Here is a 16,859-nt window from a genome sequence, read left to right as displayed (position 1 = left end):
CAAGCACTTTGTGTGTAATGAGTGCGACCTCACGGGTGAAGTGCTGCTCGACCAAGTGGCTGTAGAGCGTGGATTTCGGGCTGGCATGGCGCATGATTGGTGGGGGGGGGAGGTGGCAGTGGTGTAGACAGCCCCACGTCCAGCCGTATTCATCTCCCCAGGGCTGATGTATAGAAACTGATGTATTTAGGCACTCATATATGGCTGAGTTGACCAACGGGAGAGCCCAAAACAGGTACAGACACCACTCGCTACTGATGTTAGGTATGGCCGAGAATCGAACTCGGGTGTCTGGGTTCATAGCGCAGTGCGTGAACCACCATGGTACCAACAAGTCCGCACTCCCACGCACTCACAATGCTCTTCAGATGTACAATGCAGTACTGCATGTAGTGTCTCAATGCAACCGCATCGCAGGACATGTGCACAGACGTCCTGATGAGGGTGCTGGTGCAGTGTTAACACTGGCGCCCCACAGCAAGAAGGGCCTGGGTTCGATTCTGGACTCGAACACCTCTCTGTGTGGATTTTTACTACGACTACTATTTTTATTTTACCAGGTAAGGCCCACTGAGATATGCTGTAGCTCTTTTTCAGAAGTGACCTGGCCACAAATGATAGCTCAACAAAGTGGTTTATCGCGTGGATATTAATAGCAGCCAAATACTCTAAAACGCACGTTGGTTCTAAATGTGGAGGGAAAAAACGGAGGACCCTGAGACAAATCCACGTGACCACGGTGAGAATGAGAGAGACGCGCAAACTCCAAATATGCAGGCCTCAGGGTCGGGATCGAACCTACGACCTCCTGTACAGCAGGCGAGGTAGTTAACATATTGCCACTGTGGCGCCCCGTTTGCACGTTGTTCCCCTGTTCGACGTGGGGTTTCCTCCCATAGCTTCGATTTGCTCCGATACATTTCAAACAACACACAAAACTGTGTTAACAGTCCGTTGTTTGATACTCGTGGCGTTCCAGTCCGCTCTATATTTCTGTTGTGATTGGTATATCTTGGTCTTCACAGATCTGATGGTTTTGATGTTTCCCTCCCAGAGCTAAAAACGAGTCTTCAGATTTGGTGTGGCATTCCAGGGTAAAAAACAACTAACAATTTCTTTTTTACTATTATTATATTAGATAAATTACTTAAATGGAACAAGTCAAACATCATCGTGTCTCCAAACTCAAAGGAGGATTAGGATGGCGCTCATCTTTGGCGAAGACTCTGAGCCAGTGATGGGAATTCCACATACTCATGATGGGGTTAGGATGCCCTCTGTTCACTTCCCAAGAGGTGTGTATTTATATCATATGAAAGCCAAGGAAAGTAAAGGTATAGAGACAGTGGGCATATTCATTTTATACGTAGGTTTTCACGACCAATATTATGATTCATAATTATCTTCTTGGGGTTACGTCGTGTAGGTATAATGCCAATTTTCACGTGAAATCAAGCTTTCACGTGACAAAATAAATTAAACCACGACGTTTCGTGCGCAACACAATCGTCCGTCATCAGGTGGGACAACCACAGCAAGAAACAATTGCTGAAGTGGGCAAGTGGGCTGCCAACTTCAGCAATTGTTTCTTGCTGTGGTTGTCCCACTTGATGACAGACGCTTGTGTTGCGCCCGAAACGTCGTGATTTAATTTATTTTATTTTATACATATGTCACTTTACCGAAAGAACCAAAGAGTATGGATCCCTGCAGTCACGAAAACTTCAAATCAAGATTCACGTGACAACTTTATTTATTTGGCTCTGTCGGATGGCAGAGTGTAGAAATGAGGCAGTATGCCCACACGGTCTAACCGAACAGAAACTTATTATGAAGTGAGCATATTTATTTTATGCAGAGAGAGGCAGTCAGTCACAGGCAGGAGAAGAGGACGTTCTTGAGCCTGGACATAGAGGGGCGGGGAGCCGAGAGCACAGCTGTTTGGGGGAAGGGAGTTCCAGATCGTGGCGGCAGCAGAGGAGAATACGCGGCCTTCCACTGAGAAAAGGGTGACTGGGAGCTTACACAGAAAGGCATGGTTGCTGCAGACGAGTGAGTGGAGAGGTGTAAGGTGAGATGGGAGGAGAGAGGCAGGGGAATGAGTGGAGGGGAGCAGAGTGATACGAGAGGAGAGAGGCAAGCAGGCTTGACTTTTATGGAGGATATGGAAGATGGCGAGTAGTGCGATCTGGATTGTATTGGCAGCCAGCGGAGGCATCGGATTTGTGCTTGCGCTGTGGTTTCGTTTAAAGGTTTCGGGTGAGGAGTGTGGGGAGCGGTAGTATAGTGGTTAGCGCGCTGCGCTTTGAACCCGGCGACCCGGGTTCGATTCCCGCTCACGGCCAACACCAGTGACGATTATCTGAAATGGTCCTGGGCCTCCCCTAGGTCGACTCAGCCTCAAAAAAGTACCTGATGCGATGTGTAAACCTCACCACTGGGGAGACAAAGGCGGTCGGGCGTGGTGCTGGCCACCCATCCCCTCGTGTACCTTTCCGGCCTTCATAGGTGCTCGCTAACAGCCCTTGCCCCTACAGTCTGTTAAGGCTATACGGGGAAGGGGGTCTTTGTCTTTGGTGGAATTTTGGATCCTCTGGAGTTTAGGGGTGAGGGATTTGGGGGGAGGACGTAGAGGAGTGAGGTTTGTTAGTTCGAGCCAGGATGTGATGAGGGCATGGGCGGGGGGGACGCTGGGGTTGAGGAGATGAAAACAGAGGAGACCATGTTCTATATTGCATGTTTGTGTAATGGCCGAAATTAACAAGCACTCACCCCGAGCCAATGTGCAGCCGAGCGGTTATTGGAAAGTTCACAGGTTGGCGAAAAGAGGCCTCCACGGTGGTTAGTCGGGTGGCAGGCTTTTGAAGTGATTAGAGGAAAAGGTTTGAACGAGAATAGGGCCCAGAGGCGGCGATTGGGAACCGTTAGAGGAGAAGGGAACATTCTAGAAAGGGGGCTCAAGAGATATAAAAGGGGAGGGGACGAGCTTCAAGACCAAGCACGAAGCCCGGACCTAGTGTTGTTGTTACCGCGTCGAAATAAAAAAGGCTCCTCGTATTTCGATTTAAAGCTTTCGTGACTGCAGGGATTCATATTCTTGGTTCTTTTATTATTTCTCTTCTACTTGACTTTACCGAAAGAACCAAGAATATTGGCTCCTAGTAGTTCCTCGTTCGAGTCATTTCATTTGGACTGTGTGTTGAACTTCTCTCGCACCGTACGTACCCAACCGTGCTATTCAGAGGTGCGGGGTAGTTATAGCACACGCAACAATAACAACACAAGCAGTCAATGTTGCCGCATTAACTGATTTTTTTTCTCCCTACATCCTCCGTCCGATCTCTCGCAAGCATCGACGTTCCCCCTCCCCTCTTGGGAACGCGTCCGTGCAGCTGCACAACATCACAATCGCTCGTGCAATAATTTAGTCCTTGCGTCTCCTCCTCCTCATCATCACCCACCCAGCCTGCCCTCCCTCCTCTCTCTCCCCTTGTGTGTGGAGGGGGGAGGAGCGAGGGAGGCTATCTTCTCAAATTGTGCCCTCGGAGAATGTGGCCATCCGACGACCGACGTACCTGGAATAATCCATCATTTACAATATACGTAATTGCAAGCCGAAGGGGCCTTCATTATTTCGGTTCGATTGCCCGAGGCCTCGCTAACAAGCAACGCGGCAATAGCCGGGCGATGATTATTTATCTTCTGTGTAACTATGAGTCGTTTTAAAGGTCCCCCCCCGTGCCTTTTTTTGACACCTATCAAACAAATATTATTTTGCTTTTATAATTTATTTTGGGTTAGATCGGCATGTAGGTAAAGTGCCATTAAAAAAAAATTATAACCCTCCACCACCCGACACAGCCAATTAAAGCAAGCAGTCGCGTGGGTAACCGTGCCGATTGTTTTCGTTTGTTAGCAGAACCGAAGGAATTCATATCTGTGACATCCTTATCAGTGCCCTACCTGATTACAGACCAAGTCAGAACTTATCTGTCACCCCATGCTTTTTTAAATGTCAACTTTCATCCTACAAAGTTCCATATCAAGGGAGAAACACAAACGAATAAACACACAAAATGGTGCCCGTATTGGATACGGCCGTACGCCGTATGGACCTGAAAGCTAAATCTCCCTGTACAAGAATACGGGGCAAACCGTATGGCGTGACAGCTATGGGAATTTTTAATTTAGATTTAAAGCTTTCGTGACTGCAGGGATTCATATTCTTGGTTCTTTCGGTAAAGTCACATAGAAGGTAAATTAATAAAATAATAAAAATAAAACAAAATAGAAATTCTCACAACGTTTCGATTGCAACACAAGCAATCATCATCAGGTGTGAAAACCACAGCAAGAACATGTTCTTGCTCTACTAGTGACGTTCTGTTTAAGTGACAAACCTTACTAATTGGCTGTGTCGGGTGGTGGCGGGTTTAACGATACATTTATATATTTATGCGAACAAACAAAAAAAACCTGTATAATGGATGATATTGGGCGCAAAAGCCTAAGTGTTAAACCAATGGCCGTAGCCATGGAGTCAACATTGGGGTGGACCAAATCTTCCACGGGGTCTGAGGGTCCCAACCCAGAAAAATATCTAAATTTGAAAACTCATTTCCTGCCATTTCCTGCCTAAAATATTTTTAAAAAACACATGGGACGGGTTTTTTTTTACAATAATGTCTAATAGTGTATTGTATTACATTGCTCTGTTTTTACTTTTAAACCATTTCTTGTTTCATTGTATGTAATGTTTGAGATTAGGGATTAATAAAGTACAACCATAACCACAATCATATAAACAGAAATCTATGCATTGATTTATATGAAGACAAGTCCAGATATTGTGGCCAAGGTTTATCAAATTGTTATTTTTATTTACATAGCATAGCAATTATTATTACTTTTTTATATTTTGATCGCAATATATTGGGGGGGGGGGGCATTTTGAGCATATTTGAATATTGAGGGGGATGTGTCCCCCCCAATATTAATTATAATTACGGCCTTGTATTAAACTGATCATGGCTGATGATGATAATAATCTAAAGTAAGTTTCCAATGTAATTCTTCAATTCCAAAAGGGAGATAAATCTTCCTTAAAGAACTACAGACCCATTCTCACCTTGTCACATATCTATAAACTGTTGACAGTTCATTATGGAAGATTGAGTATTCAACAAACCACAGAAGCAAGCAGCGTTTCGGGAATGTTCCTCTACCATTAACAACATGAATATTAACTTATCATTCAGATAATGGAGAAGACTAATGCATTTTCCATGACCATTGTGCCTGGCCTTTGTAGACTATGATAAAGCATTCAGACTCAGGCTCGGACTTCATTATTCAACTGGTAAGACCCCATTGAGCTAAGCAGCTGAGTTATGATGACGACCCACAGCCCCAGGCCGTTGACACTGGCGGCAGTTATGGGCATTGCAGTTCCATAGAGTTACATAGAGATCCTTAGAGTTACATAGAGATCCATAAAGTTACATAGATATCCTTAGAGTCACAGAGATATCCATAGAGTTATATAGAGATCCATAAAGTTACATAGAGATCCTTAGAGTTACATAAAGAGTCATATAGTTATATTGAGATCCATAGAGTCACATAGAGATCCAGAGTTAAATAGAGATCCAAAGAGTTACACAGAGATCCATAGAGTTACATAGAGATCCATAAAGTTATATAGAGATCCATAGAGTTACACAGAGATCCTTAGAGTCATATAGAGATCCATAGAGTTACATAGAGATCCATAGAGTGACAGAGAGACTAAGGAACACAGCCCAAGACGGTCGGCAGTGGCAGCAGTTACAGGGCATTACAGGGTGGAGGGAATGTGCAAGCCAACAAGAGCAACAAACAAACAGATTCCTGCGGAGGGAGCTGGTAGGAACGTTGGGTTGCTCGGTCAATGGCCAGGGTCAACGGCGGCGTGGTGTATTCCGCAAATATGCCCGACTGTGAGGGCGGGCACAAGCCGGCGTGAGTAGGTTAAACGTTGAGTTTTATAAGGGCACCACGGGGTGACCAGCCCCTCCCCACCCAGCCCCACCCCTGTCACCCCCCACCCAGCCCCTCCCCACCCTCCCCACCCAGCCCCTCCCATCCCCACCCTCCCCACCCAGCCCCTCCCCACCCAGCCCCACCCTCCCCACCCAGCCCCTCCCCCCCCTCCCCTCCCTCCCCACCCAGCCCCTCCCTCCTCACCCAGCCCCTCCCTGCACGACGGACACAATAATCCCCTGTGGGCTGGTGTAACCAGGAGGTTTCTACCAGTATAACAAATGACATACACGAAACATTTGACTCGGTGTACATGCATGCAGACACCCGCTTCTCACAAAAACCAACTCCTAAATAAGAAATATACTCATTCATAAAAAATGTAACAGCTGTCCTGAGATGGCATGAAGAAAGTACGTAATCACAAAACAGAAGGTGACATGCTGCCGCCGAAGTTTTTAACAGCGACGTAGAAATATATTTTCCAAAAAACTGCAACGCGAAAAAATAGAGATGCATCACTATTCGCGGAGTAAATATTAACCACCGTAAATGTGCTGCTCTCCGATGCTGTGGTGTAAAATGCGAACACAGAGGGCAAAGTGGCTGAGTGTTGTCCCCTGCCACCGGAAAAAAACAGCTTCAGTTCTGCTCGGGAAATAATTTCCACCGCATCAGCTGCTCGCTCGACGGTCATGCCACTCAGGCCGTGTCACATTTAGTTTTTTTCCCCACTGCTGCTGATGTGTCAGGCTTCCATTACAACGTCAACTACAAACAGTTGTTCTATGGAGAGACTGGCCCCAGCTATGGGAACCGTGGACTTAAGCACCGCTGGCTAAAGAGGCCCGCCAATGGAAAGGAGATCCATCCCATTTGCTCGCTCGAGCAGGGAGACACTTTGAAACTAAACTATCAACTATTTTTCTTCATTTAACATATAAGGCCCACTGAGCTACTTAACTCTTTTTCAGAAGCGACCTGGCTACAAATGATAACCCAACGAAGTGTCTTGTTGTGTGGAAATGTATAGCCAAACACTCCAAACGCACGTTTCCAAATGTGGAGGGAAAAACTGGAGGACCCGGAGAAAAATCCACACGACCACAGAGAGAGACATGCAAACTCCAAATATACAGTTGTCAGCGTCGGAATCGGACCCATGGCCTCCTGCATGCCAGGCAAGGGAGTTAACATCTCGCCACCGTGGCACCCTTATAGACAATCTACATTTTAAATACATGCGTCTCTTTAATGCCATGCTTTACATTTGTGTTTTATAGTATTCCCTCGTTATTCGCGAGGGATACGTTCCGGAGATGCTTCTGAATAGCAAATTTTGTGGATAATGATATTGTCATATGAAAGGCTAATTTTTTTAAATGAATTACCTTATATAATTACATAAATAAGCTTTCTCTCACATCGCTTTATCTTATCACTTTATCTCATCACATTCTCTCTCATAATTTTATCTCATCACTTTTTCTCATCACATTCTCTCTCATAATTTTATCTCATCACTTTTTCTCATCACATTCTGTCTCTCTTTCGCTCGCGATGCAGTCGTGTAGAAGTTACAGCTAGCAAGTCCGCGAATAACGAGGCAATACTTTTCTGTTAAAACTGCCATCTCTACAGGGGTAGAGTGAAGAATGTCATGCCTGTAAAAGGAAAAAGAACGCGAAAGGGAAGAGAATGGGAAATTAGAGGAAAGGGTTGAAAAAGGAACTGAGAAATGAGAGCAAAGGATTCAGGACAGATGAGGATCTGGGAGAAAGAGGAGTTGGCTTCGTGAGAGCCGCGATGCTGCTGCACGGAGTGGCGTCTGTTTTCACAGGGGGCGGCGTGGAGAGCAACGGGGTCGATTCAGAGTGGGATAGCGACCACGCAGGAGTTATGTGGTTTACGGGAGGCTTCAGCCGATTTAGATAGAGATAAGGGATATCAAGGTGAGAGGGGAGGGATTCAGAGTGGGAGATGGATCACACAGACGTCACGTGATTTGCCGAGGCTTGAGTCGATTTATGTACGAAGATGTAGCCGTCTAATGTTTCAAGTCAGAATCTTTATTTATACTGGAGGGATCCGATGAGCTATGAAGCTATTTTTCCACAGGCGTCCAGTCGGGGCGGGTCATAAAATTAAGACATTAGTGAAAGGCACCTTACAAATAAAAGTTAATTATCATTAATAAGAAAAACACGATAAAAGGAGCCGATACCCGACAGCTACTTCTCTCTGTGCCCATCAAGTACAGGGTGACCCAAGTAAAGATGCCCCGTCGAATTCGAATGTCCCCTCCCACGTTCTTGTCAACGGCCGATTGAGCACCGTGAATGTGATGGCTCCAATACTTTGCGGAGGAGAGCGTCAAAAATGATTGAGCGCGTGCATGGACATCGGGGTGGGAGGCGTGGTGTGTCTGACTCAGAAGTTGATTGCTCCGAATAAGGCCCATCGAGATATTCTGTTCTATTTTGGATTTCTGAAGTCGCCTTTCACCAAGGCGCTTGGCAATGCTTACCGACTACGGTGCAAGATGGCAAGATAATGGATGGGGGGCCGTTAATAAATGATGTCACGCGATTTTGGACGATTTTTGACCCCCCCCCCCTCCATCGTCACACGGCGTCACAAAAAGTCAGACCCCCCTCAAATATGATGTCACAAAGCTCTGACCCCCCCCCCCCCAAACAAAATAAAACATGCTTCAAATCCTTTCAAACTATTGTCATTGTAGTGCGCATTAAATGTGGCGCTGCACTCTGATGTTGTACGAGAAAACATGTATAAAAAAGTATATTTAAGTAAGTAGAACGTGTTGTCTATATTTATTTAAAGTTGCGCATTTTGAGGTGACGTCACATTTCTCAAACTCCCCCCCCCCCCTCGTCACACATCGTCACAAATGTCCAACCCCCCCCCCCCCACCCTAGGTGCGTGACGTCATTTATGGACGGCCCCGAGGGATCGAGTAGTGACTCGGGTGGAGGGAGCGAGGTGGAGGCTGTGGCGGTGGAGGCGTTCGGGGCGTTAGGTGGTGCTGGTAGGGGTGGCGGAAGAGGAAACGAAAAGGCAGGAGAAAGGAGATAGGACCTGATGGCAGCGTGAAAGGAGGAAAGCGAGAGTCGGATGTGGAGAGGAAGTTTGTTGCAGTGTAAGGGGGCAAGCAGCGAGAAGGAGCGAAAGCGAGATTGGGGGCAGAAGATGGGCAGCTTGTGACCGGAGCGGGCGTGATGGGACAGCTCCTTGTTGGGGGCAGCCAGCAGACACGTGTCTCTATCTCAGTGGTGCTGAACCAGGGGCTCGCGGAACCCCGGTTTAGAACCACTGATCTGCCTCGTAAACGGACCACCCTGTATTATGTTACCTCTATTTGAAAGGAATTAATTATACTGTGCATGCTTACAGGACAGTTTTTGGACAAGATTGGCAACAGAATACTTTGACATACTTTTTCACGTAAATTTATCTTAAAATTATTGCTGCTTACCTGCGTATATTAAACTAAAATATGTTTTTTTTTACCAAGTTAGGCCCACTGAGCTATTTAGCTCAGAAGCAACCTGGCCATCACAACTGATAGCTCAACCAAGTTGGCTCATCACGTGGAAATTCATAGCAGTAGCTAAATACTCTCAACGCGTGATGTTGAGTCTAAATGTGGAGGGGGAAACCAACACGGAAGTGTGGATGTTGGAGCTTGAATGCCCGGCTTGCACGAGCGTCTTCTTTGTACATCTAGATTGTCGTACAACACAGAGGCTCCCTCGATGGATAGGCTTGTCAGCTTGCAGATACTTTCTTTTTTAAATTCAAATGCGTTGGTTGTAGCAATAACAAGTCACAGAGTCGCTTTCAATTAGAATACAATTTGTCGAGGACCCTCCCGGCTGGCTTGGAGATCGGATATATTGAACCGACACCGCTGAGATACTTGGTTCAGAGCAGGGCAGCCACCCGTAATTAATCTGACAAACTCAATGCATTCATCAATAACACTGGGGCCTTGGAAGAATACAAAACATATATAAAATAGGCAGCGTTTCACCATTGTGCGTGAAGAAGGTCCATTGCCCGAATGTGACCTATTTTCTAAAAAAAGTTGGGTTATTTTATGGCAACAGTGTTGTTGACGAGTGTGCTGAGGGTTTTTTTGTTGTTGTTTTGTGTTGAATTGAGTTTGTGCACCACTGCAAAAGTAGCAACAGCAGCTACTTCGTTTAGTTGCCGATTAAACTGGGTTTCGACGCGTGCCGAGTCAACGGTCTCAACCTCCTCAACAATGACTGCAACAACATAACTCATCGCAAGTTTGGATTTGCGCTTAATCTTGCGACATACATTCTAGCTCCGAAAGTTAATAACGCCGTCTGACTGTCATTTCGCAATCGCAGAGCAGAGTACGAAAACATAAGAATATGTTTTACCCTTTCTGGCAATAAAACAGGTGTCAAGATGTTCAAACACCAAATATAAACCTTTTGCGAGGATTCAAGTCTGCATTAACCACACGTACTTGTGGTGAACATGCAAATAAACATGCTTTCATTATAATATATGGCATTGTCTTTGAAACTCATTGGCCTACACCAGATACGGCCTTCTTTACGGCCTAGTCTCACCGGTGTCAGACCAGAGAACGCCAAAAGGCGGACAGCACAAAGACAATGCCACACGCATCAGAGCATTTATAGCAGCGACCAAATGTAGGCCAATCAGTTTCAAAGGCAATGCATATATGATCATATTTGTTTGCATGTTCACCACAAGTCACGTGTGGTTAATGCGAACTTGATTCCTTGAAAAAGGTTTCCATTTGGTGTTAGAACATCTTAACACCTGTTTAATTTTTCGATTTAAAGCTTTCGTGACTGCAGGGATTCATCTTCTTGGTTCTTTCGGTAAAGTCACGTAGAAGGGAAATAATAAAATAATCAAAATAAAACATAATAAAATACAATTCTCACGACGTTTTGGCCACAATGCAAGTAGCCGTCCTCAGGTTAAGAACAGGGCTGTCGGAAAGACATTGCCAGACAGGGTAAAAAAATATTTTTATTGGTTCATACTCTGATACTGGCAAAAAGGTGCCATTCAGAGCAAAGTGTGGTTGGGAAAGCGCGACCCCCCCCCCCCTCCTTAATGTGTAGAGGGGGAAGGATTTCATGAGAGAAGGCCTGTGAAATATCCCTTGGGAAACAATCCCTCTGAATGGGCACAACCACACTTCGAGATTTCCCAGCAGAGTCTTTGTCTCGTGACACGATGCTGCATGCCATAATAAATATATAAATTCAACTTTAAAAACAAAATCACAGTTCACCGAGCACAGGCCAAAAAATGCCAAGCAGCCAGTAACAAACAGCAACGGGCGTGGGGGAAACCTTCATCCAGCAGTGGAGAGATAATGGCTGCCGATAACGATGATGATTCAGGCGCGTTAATGCTAGCGTACACAGCAGGTTAACGCATCGATTTTCACGATTTTGCTGTCACCCGCTGCGATATAATGGGGATGGCACGTTCTTCCCAATTAGATTTCCACTTGGAAATAGTCACATTAAATGCCCAATTATTCCTGAAGTGATGAGGATGGCATGGGCAATTACCTAACAGCTCCGGGGGGCGTATTTGAACATACACCCCAGTGGAATTAGAGATTCTCCATCAATATAAAAAGGATTATTACCTTTGCCGAACCGAACAAAGATGAATGCCACGGAAATGATCAGTGAACCCGCGAGCGATCTGTAACTCGCTCAAATATTCGCAGCCGTGACTCGTAACCAACGTTGTAATGTATTATCAACACCTCACCTGCCATGCAGTACATCTAAAATGTTAGTTAAGTTCTTCTTCTGGATTTCTTGTTATTTGTTTTTCTGAAATCGTGCGTTCTTAAATGCATGTCATTGTTTTGTTAGAACTCTGCGTTTGCCGTGGTTGTAAAAGTTTGTGGGGCAGTGTCCTTGCCCTATCTTGGCACAGCACGGTTTCAAAAACTCAAAAAAACGATGAACGTCTGGCAGCGTGAGTGCTTTTGATGAACACTCGACTATTTTCATGGACTAATTTCTCGCTCGGTCGCGTTCAAAACGCCGCCAGGTTGGCTTGGAGTAGGGGGTTACTCGGCGGAAGGCAACCCCCCCCCCCCCACCAGGGTACGAGGTACGCCTATCCGTAGGTATCCTAAATAATCGCACCCTATATTTGTAAAAACTAGCAAGAACCTCCGCGGTGAACGATGGAGAATTTGTACAGAGACTGATGATTTCATAAACTGCCGATTTCACACGGAAAAATAGATTTGTCATATGTATGTGCCGAAAGGAAATTGCAATTATTCACGATTGTTTCTCGATTACAATAAATTTGTATCGATAAAAGTATAAATAAGAACAACAAATCTACCCAATTGTTTGCAGTAAACACTGGGGAAAGAGCGTAAGAGAGACAGGCGAATGAACAAGATTCATACACTAAGTAGGATGAAACCAGAACTTCAGGACACACACTGCGACTGTGATCGAGCTGAGTGGACGCGCGACTTTTCTCTCAGTTTGTCGGCAGGGAGAGGACACGAAGTGTTCCAAAGCTGTTTTATTTAGAACAAGCTACAACTGGTTTACTTTCGATTTTCTGCAGTGGCCTCACAGCACGACGCACGGGTTCTTTTTTTTTGTCGGAAACAACAGGAGACAGAAGCCGTCCACACTTGTTTTTCTTCGTTGTCTGCGTGTCCCGGTGCGTTACAGACAGACAGACGAGTAAGCGTATTATTATTATTCAGACGCTGTCTTCCCGACAGACCTGTTCTTCACCTGAGGACGGCTGCTTGCGTTGTGGCCGAAACGTCGTGAGAATTGTATTTTATAATGTTTTATTTTTATTATTTTATTATTTCCCTTCTACGTGACTTTACCGAAAGAACCAAGAAGATGAATCCCTGCAGTCACGAAAGCTTTAAATCGAAATTTAAAATCGTATTATTATAATGACGATGATCCTATGTCCGAGTTTATAAAACGCATGAGTAAATAATTTATTCAGTAAATAATTTATTTACTACAGTAATTTTGTTGTGGCGGTTCCACCTGAAGACGGAGGCTTGTGTTGCTTCCGAAACGTCGTGATTTAATTTAGTTGTTCTCATTTTTTTAAATTTAATTTGTGATTTAATTTTGTTGTTTTCAATGTATTTGTTCAATGGTTTAATTTATTACTTAATTATTCTTATTCTTATTATTTTTATTTCATTTTCTATTTTCAACTACGTGACTTTACCGAAAGAACCAAAGAGTATGGAGCCTTGCAGTCACGAAAACTTCAAATCTAGAACGCATGAGGACAAATAAGGTATGCATGTTGGACTTATTTCGCACCGTACGTAGCCAATCGTGCTTTCACATCACAAGGTGATGCACCTCCTGTAGTCGGTGATGTGAAATGCGGCGTCCAAATTTGGCGTCCCAAATGTTACTTCTCTTTGCGAACAGTGCTGAAGTTAGCCACCGCCTAATTAAATCCGCTACGTTATTTAGAGGTGTGGAACAAGATTTCAGCATCTTCACGCGCAAGCCAACAGCACATCGCCGAGATGCGAGCGAGCTTCGAGAATAATTCACGAGTAAAAATAATGGTCACCGACGTAGCTGCTGTCCACGGTGTCTTTAAAGTCATCTTAGCAGCATTGGTAACTGCGCAAAGTGTTACCGGGTAACATCACGAAATTTGGCCATCGATTCCATTCCAGTGGCCTGGGTGATGCTAAACTAAACTCCTTTTTTATTTCTCCACATAAAGGCCCACTGACTGTATCGCTCTTTTTGAGAAATGACCTGGCCACAAATTGATAGCTCAGCGAAGTGGCTTATCACGTGGAAACGTATAGCAGTGGACACACACTCTAAACGCGTGACGTTGATGCTAAATGTGGAGATAAAAACCGGAGGATCCGGATAAAAATCCACGCGACCACGAGGAGAGAGAGACACGCACATTCCAAATATGCAGGCGTCGGGATCGAACCCACGACCCTCCATGTATACCAAGCGAGGTGGTTATCATCTCGCCGTCACTCCCGATGCGACGCGGGCTGCCCAGCTGCGCGTCACCACCGCCCACGTGGCGGACCACAATGCCGGTCGACTTTACGCGCACTGACTCGCTGTCCTTCTGTTTGTCTTGGTGTGTGTCTCGCTCGGTGAGTCTTTATGTGCGTGTCTCTCTCTCTCTGCATGTGTGTCTACCTACGTTGTTTCCGTGTCTGTGTTTTATCATTCATTCTTACCTGATGATGGTTGCTTGTGTTGCAATCGAAACGTCGTATTCTATTATTATTTTATTTTTTACGTGACTTTACCGAAAGAACCAAAGAGTAATTTCTGCAGTCGTGAAAGCTTCGAATCTAGTTTGGTGTATATATTACCTGCCGCGACATTCAACTGAACACATGTGTTAATAACACCGTGGCCTGAAAAGGAAATGTGAATATATAATAGGTAACGTTTTGGACAATAGCCCTTCTTCAGAGCACATAATGAAGAAGGGTCATTGCTTGAAACGTCGCCTCATATTTTTACCATCATGGCCACAGTGTTGTTTGACGATTGTGTTGAGTTACTTTTTTGGGGGTACACGTGCTTGTGCACCATTGCCAACTCAGCAGTATCACCAACATAGTTTGTTTTATTGGCTGTTGATCATCAACAACACTGAGCTATACCCACCGCTGGGCTGTGGGCCTCTCTAAGCCGTCATTGCCAACCTCGCACGGTCCTCGCGAGACGCAGCAATGCCACGGGGCTCCTCCTGCCCGCGAGCTTGACTCTCTCTCATCGCTCTCTCATCGCTCCGTCTGCTCAGGCGGTACCCTCCTGAGCACGCTGTCTCCCTGCGAGTCGTATCTGTCAGCCACAGACATCATCGTCTACAGCAGTGGCGTGATCTTTACTGCAGACTTGCACCCCTTTGGTTGCCAATCGTAATAAAAAAACATATGATGTTAATAAATACGTAGAGGGTTTGATGAAACAAAGTAGTTGTACTTACGTGCCCGTGTTTAATTTGGTGTTTTGGATTATTTATCTTCTAAAACATCTGGCCATGTCTTGCACCCCGCGAGAGGGCATCTCTCGCACCCCCAGGAGATGCGTGCCCCCCCCCCCCCAGGTTAAGAACCAGTGGTCTTCTACAGGTTACTTTATTCACGGTCGATATGATGCCACTCATGTTGCGTTCGTTCTTTCGTCCAAGTGCGTTCGTCCGTGTCAATGGAGGCATTTACACCGTCAGAGCTGACAATGGGTGTCGTTCCTTAATCACGTCTTTGGTGAGGTATCAAACACCAAATGCGGATAGGAACGTTTATCTGCAATGTGCACTGATATCTGTTGAATGCCTTGCCAAAGTGGAAGGCCATTAAACATGGAACGTTGGGTCAACGTTGGTCCAACGATTGCAACCACGTGCTTCTGAGAATAAGTTAACACCTCAGTGCGCTTTGCCTGGAAGGATGGTTTAGTTTCGTTGTTTGCTTTTGGGTGATTTGTTTACCTTTCTTGTACTTTGCACTCCTATGGTGTTTGTGTAATGGTGTTTGTTGTTGTGACGTTTTTACCCCGTGCCCCGACTGGACATCTGTGATAAAGAGCTTTATAGCCCATCGGATTCCTCCAGGATAAATACAGATTCTGATTCTGCCAACGTTGCACGCTTACGAAGATACCGCGCATGTTGTCGTGGGTGGGTGGATTCACTGCCTGGGCGTGAGTGTTTTTCTCGGTTGTTCGTAAATGAAGAAGCAAGCAGTGGCAGCCGGTGGTGGCTCGAATCTCTCTCCGGCTGTCACTGAGGTGCGCGACCACTCATCCATCCCCTTGGCTCGTGTGCCCCCCACCCTCTCGCCGGGATGAACGCGGCAAGCCTCAGCCCCCTGCTCCTCCTCCCCGCCTGGCCGTGCTGCTGTTCACGCAGCGGTCGCCCACGTGACCCCCCCCACCACCACCGCAGCAGCAGTTTGCATTGCCCTCTGCCCTGGTCAACAGGAAGCTGTGAAATAACGCAGAAAGCTGTCGTTCTACCCAGTTTCTCTTTTTTAACGAAGGGGGCAGCGGGGGCGGTAGGAATTCCGTGAAAATAGCACGGTCCGCTGACGGTCTTGTTTTTTTTATTGCATTACCTTCTTACCGGATCGCGACGTGTGTTAGTGAAGCCCTGCCGCAGGAGTAACACTGCCACAAGTGGAAATGTTACAACGAAGCTTCATTCTGTCTAGAGGCTGTGTTTACACGCACGCCTGTGACGGGATGGGATTTAAAATATATATTAGCGTTTAAAGCACTAATTATTGTGTATCATGTTTGCAATAAGTTTTGACGTGAGATTCGTGTGACTTATTTTTGTCAGGCTGTCATGGAGTCCTGTTCGGTTTGGAACTTCAAGTCCTGCCTAAATCAGTTTTTCTCTTTCAGGGTGCATTTCCGTTGGCCACGTCTCCCCCCCCCCCCCCCACCTATTGCCATTGATGTAAATCGCCTTGAGATGCTATAACGAAACGCACGATTTGAGCTGTGATCATTACGATTTGTTTGTTACTCTTGTTGGTTTGCACATTCCCTCCCTGCAGTGCCGCCTCTGCTGCTGCTGCCACCGCCGCCGATGGACACGGTTTGTGGTCGTCCTTGTTACGGCGTCTGCCACTTCGCTCAGTGCGGCCTTGCCAGCTGAAATAATAACGTCTTGAGTCTGAGACGTATACACTATGGGTACTGCCGCTATGCCGGTTGACTTTTGCTTCATCGGATAAGGACAACACTTCAACTGATATTGGA

The sequence above is a fragment of the Lampetra planeri genome, chromosome 18 (genome assembly GCF_965212315.1).
Source record: "Lampetra planeri chromosome 18, kcLamPlan1.2.h2, whole genome shotgun sequence".
In the NCBI taxonomy this organism is placed as follows: Eukaryota; Metazoa; Chordata; class Hyperoartia; order Petromyzontiformes; family Petromyzontidae; genus Lampetra; species Lampetra planeri.
This window is presented reverse-complemented; position numbering follows the sequence as displayed.